Genomic DNA, 6,000 nt, shown 5'->3' with positions numbered 1-6,000 from the left:
ATCATAGGGTAATACTGGCCCCCACAGGAACCTCTCTTGTACCACCCGTGCATACTCTCCAGACCCACTCGACAACCCCTGCCTCCGTCCAAACTGTCTCAACACTCTACCAGGTACCTGTCTCTCCACATTGTAGGTTGTCCTACCAATCAAATACCATGTCATAAATACGTACGACAAGGCCTCTACATCATCCTCCCAGGGTTCGCACTCAATATATGGCCTCCAGATCACTGTATCCAAATCGTCGAGCGCCTGCCGCCACCACTCTAACTTCCCCAGGTGGGGCTGACTCTTCATACAGCCATACATATATACATAGCGCTGATCCACTGCCCTAAAATCTCAGACTCACCAGTCGGGTCATAGGTAGGTGCTCCCACGCCTAGATATGTAGCAGAGTGATCCCCACTCCCAGTGAGCTCACCTCTCGGTATACTACCTCATGCAGCTCCCGATATAAGTGTGACAGAATGCACGGTCTCCATGCAAAGTGGGTCCCCTCAGTCATCATCTTCTCTATCACCTAGCCCCAACCCGCGGCCAGTCCATGAGATCGTCGATCTGGGCATAGCATGCCCCCAACAATACTCGATAAAAAAACAGGTAGTGGCTCATATAAGGTGGCTATATCCTCCCATGCTATCGATCCATCATGAATAAACACATCCTCATCGAAAAATCGTTGCATTGTTGTTGTCCCCCAAGCTCGGTCATATGTCACCAGCTCTCCTCGAATAGGAATGTGCAAGATATGCCACACATTCTCTAGTGTCACAGTCATCCCCCTTTGTGCTAGGTGAAACATACACATCTCATTGTGCCACCGCTCTGCCAATGTTGTCATCAAACCGCGATTCGTCTGAATCACGGGCATATACATCACATCGTACATACCTGTCATTGCAATGCAATCAACCTCGACCTCTGTCAATCGATCTCGCAACACCTGTGTGGCTGGATGCCTCTCTCGCATCTGTAAGACGTGAAGCTCCTCCTACACACGCACATCAACCATCATCATCAGTTGTTTTGTTTCAAACTTTCTTAATTTTAAACCTAGACTATCAATAGATACTTTGATCAAGTATCTTCGGGTCTCAACAGGTAAGCAATCATGACACACCTAGACTACAACAGAAATTTATCCTAATGACCTAAGTCTCAACAGGGCTGCTATGGTTCAAAACAACTAACCTCTCCATCCATCCATCATTGGCATCAGGAGATTCTTTTTTCTAAACACTGAGGCATCTATTTTTCCTAACAAAAGTGCTACTCTGCTAAACAATAGCGCTACTATGTTGACAGTCACGTTAGAACAACTACACATTAGCGTTAAACAAACAATAGCACTAGACCAACCAAACAATAGCGCCATTTCAAACCAATAGCGCTACAAGAAGGACACAATAGCACTCAAACTTCATTAGCGCTAAAACAACTATGCAAATGCACTAAAACCACTATGCAATGGCGCTATAGCGACACAATAGCGCTGGTTTAATTGACAACAGCGCCAAAACATAGTTTTAGCGCTATTGTTTTGACTCAACTTGGACAAGGCAAAAGAGGCATAAAAAATGCATGAAAAACAAAATTTCAAATTTACATACCGCTGGTCCGTAGTCATCTGGCTGCTGGAATCGACGAACTCGCTCTAGCCGATGATCTGCTATCAGTACCGACATCCTGACTGTTGCTCACTCTTTCAAAAAGGTCCCTATCAGAGCTCTGAAATCACTATGGAGATGAATGCAAATGACCCTGTTTGTACCCCGCAAATGACCCTGTTTGTACCCCTTCGCCCTAACCCTAATTTTACCCCGCTCACCGCTGTGATCCCTGTAAACTTCCAGCGCCTCCCATTTCTCTGTTTTATCTCTGATTTCTTCCATTCTTTCACCAGTATTGCTAAATTCTTCTCTTCTATCTCTCGGCCAATTTTCATTCTTTTTCAAGAGATCGCCCGATTTTTCAAAATTTTCGGCCCAACTCTCGAGGGAGCATACCACCCATTAAATTAACATTTTATGGGGCATATTTCTTCACACCTATTTTTCTTTCTTTGAAACGACGCGATAAACCGCACCGTCTCAAAGAGGGGCAAATGTAGTCACATAAATCTGTCCATTTTAATTAAATGAATATTTGCTATTTATTTGATTAAAAATCCACTAGCCATCAATTAATTAAATTAACATTTAATTAATTTATCTTCAAACATTCTCCTATTAATTAAATAAATTATTCAATTTATTTTAATTCATTCATTAAACTAAATTCACAATCAATTAAATGAATAAATCCTATTTATTTCATTTAACCCCCTTTCCTCTTTTAAATAAATTTAAAAAAACATTTATTTAAATCACTAAATCCCCCCTACTTGCATTCTCCTAAAAATGCCAGTTGCACCTATTTGTTGAAATAAATGAATTTTATTTTAATAAAAATCCTATTTTTCCTCACCCACCAAACCCTAAATATTCTCACATTCCTAAGCAACTTGGAGTCACTTCTCAAAGACTCTAAAGTCTTTGAAAAACATTTAATGTTTTATGTGTCCAACAAGCTAACCTCTAAAGTCTTTCAAACCACTTATGGCTCTTACATGACCATTAATGGTTAACTCAACTCACCCACATGGTTAGAGGCTTTGACCCCTAACTCAACCTTCATGTAACCCATGTGTCTCCTCAATCATTTATTGCTTTGACCATGGTTATCCTCACTAACTCTTGCACAAGAGTTTATCCATTGGATAAAAGCATTATTCTTTGGATAATGAATTTATTCACTCAACTCAACCTTAACCTTATCTCCCAAGTTAACCCTCAGGTCATGTCAAGCATTTAATGCTTCTTCCCTCTCCTCTCAAACCATCTCATGTTGACACTTGTCATACTGGGATTGGGTTGAAAGTCTTCACATGGATCATAAACCATTCAATACTGATCCTTGTTGAGATTACTCAATCTCAACCATCCATTGCTCCATTTTTCTTATAAATAGAGTTCATTTCTTCATAATCCAAATCTTGAAAACTTGTATGCATTTACCGTATAGTCATTTTTAGATAGAGAGCATTTAGCATAAATCATTTACATTCACTCTTTTGGCTTAAAATCAATACTAGCTAATTAAATAACATCTCATTTTAGCTTTTGTTAACATTTGCATAGCATAGATTACTCATATTCAATCTTGAACCTCCATAAGACATCCATAGTGCAAAAAGTTGCTGAGAGCTACACTTATTTGGAACTTGGAGAGGAGAGGAACAAGGAAGGAGAAACTACCAACATGGTAGAGAGCATTTGGAGGTGTTTAGTAGCATTTCTTAGATTTATTAAGCTTTCTATCTATTTTGTAGTGTCTTGCTTGATATGCTTTAGGAAAGTGTTTTGCTTGTGATTTCTAACACTAACAATTGGTTTCTTGTTTTGTTGTTTGTGTTTGGTTATCCTAACTAATCCTTCCATTTTGCAGAGCATCACATTTATATTTGTAGAGGAAAACACTCAAAATAATAATAATTAGACGATAGGCTATATATGGTGGCAAAGCCATCGGATTTGTCTACTATCAGACGTCGGCAAAAAAAGCATTGCCAAAAAAATTTCCAAAAGCAATTTGGTTTGTTTGTCGCATTAATGAAATTGCCTTATCAGGCGATAGGTTTATTTGTGGGAGAACCCCATCGGAATTCGCCTTATTATTGGTGTCATATAAATTTGGCCGACGCTCCTTTAGATATTTTGTGGTCTTATCTCACCATTTGTGTATAATAAATGATGTCATATCAATTTCCCAGAAATCGAAATGTTTGTTTCGAGGCGAATGTGTGAGCTATAAGTTTATCTGTGGTCGATGAGACATTTGAGCCTTGGGAAGCGATGCGAAAATCAAATCAGTCAAACAAAGCGAGGTCTTTCAAGATTTATATTCTGAATTCTACAGATTCATGAATTCATCGTATTTCATTCTCTCGCCCACGCATTCGGTTTCTCTAGGCCTGCTTATTGTTTTCGGTCATCACAAGTGTCTAGAAGTTGTACTAGTAGAAGACGAGATTTCCAATTTATTTATCCGGTGCTTTTGTATCTTAGTGACTGCCACCGACTTTTTCTGAAGTTTTTGATCTTTCCATATTGCTGTAATTTAATTTTCAATGTATATTATTACAATTAGGTGACCTTTTCTCTCGTATATCTCTAATAAATTATTTTTTAAATTTCTAATAAAGTTAAATCTCTAATAAATTTAAAGTTTTCATATAAATATTGAACAGATTATTTTTTTAACTTAATTAAATAAATGAAAACACACACACACACACACACACACATATATATATAAGTAAGAGTCACTTAATTGTGTGTTCATCCTAAGTCAATATTTTTATGTCTTGAAATACGATTTAAAATGTTAATTTAAAACTTTGTATATGACAACTATTTTAATATGTTTATATGAAAGTCCAAAAAATTAAAAGCTACAAAACTGATAAAATTAATAATTATTTTATTTTATTAAAAAAATTATTTCTACAAAAAAATTAAAATTTGTTATTTTATTTTAATTTATATTCCAACCTTTCTCTATCTTTCTCTCCTTTATTTTTTTTTGCTACCTTATTTATTTAAGTTAGGGTTAGGGTTAGTTTTAGAGATCAACTAGAATTAGAGTTAGAGTTATTTAAGTTTAATTCAATTAAAATATTCACACACACACACACACAAATATATATATATATATATATATATATATATATATATATATATATATATATATATATATATATATATATATATATATATATATATATAAACAATCTTAAAAAATATTAAAAACTTTACTGTTTTAAAAATTATATTTAAAATAAAAATTGATTAGAAAATGTATAAATTTATTTTTACAATATCTAGATTACTATCTTCTATAAATTGAATTATGTCAACCTAATGTTAATCTTAAATAATATATATACCAAAATTACACATTTGAAGGTTAGGGTTGGATTAAATTAAGGTTTCCATTCCCCAATCTAATGTAAATTAGTAAATATATAACAAAGTTAAATAATATGCACCATCTTTTAATTGTAGTTAAGGTTAAGGGTTAGTTATTCATTGTAAGATAAAGCTTAGGTTAGGGTTAGTATTAGGGTTAGAGTTAATTTTAGGATTCAAGTACATGGACTCTCATTCTATGATAAAGCTTGGGTTAGGGTTACAATTAAATTAGGTTTAGGGTTAGCATTAGGGTACAAGTAAGATTGGAGTTGGTGTTCCTAAGATTTAAACTACAATTAGAGATGGTGTTAAGATTAGGTTTCAATTACTACTAGCAAAAAATCTACTCAATGTAAATGCATATCTTGCCTATTCAAATTATAAGTTCCATCTATTCATATTTAGTTTTTTTAATCATATATATATATATATACTTTAAGGCATTTAATTAGTTAGTTGTTGAAGATATGGTTTCTTGAATCTCATGAAGTGAATAAAAAATTTGGTTGTGAATTTTTTTAATTAAATGTAACTCATTTTCATATAAATGTGTAGCATAAATTATTCTAGAAAATATTTTAAATTTATTGTTTTACTATTTTAACATTATATGAATTATGGAAAAAAATGAATCTTGCTGAAATCAACAATTAAGATAGTAATCACAAGTGTCCAAAATCAAGATGTACCAACGTTCCTAAACTCTAACATATCATGTCACGAGGTGATCAAACAACGTAGCTTGCTAGCCAACATACTTAAAATTGGAATTGATACATAGACATATTGGTGTGATGAAACAGTCAAAGACAACACACAGGAATTAATATAAAATTAATCTACTTTTTAGGTCACACTATTACACAAATGTGGTCTCCTATTGTACACATGTTACGAATAATAAATAGGTACACATGATCTCCACCTGAAGCACACAAAATTTTACATTTTAAAATAAATTTACCAGATTGTATAGAAAATA

This window comes from Cryptomeria japonica, chromosome 3, assembly GCF_030272615.1.
Source record: "Cryptomeria japonica chromosome 3, Sugi_1.0, whole genome shotgun sequence".
NCBI lineage: Eukaryota > Viridiplantae > Streptophyta > Pinopsida > Cupressales > Cupressaceae > Cryptomeria > Cryptomeria japonica.
The sequence above is the reverse complement of the archived record's forward strand: the minus strand, read 5'-3'. Positions refer to the sequence as shown.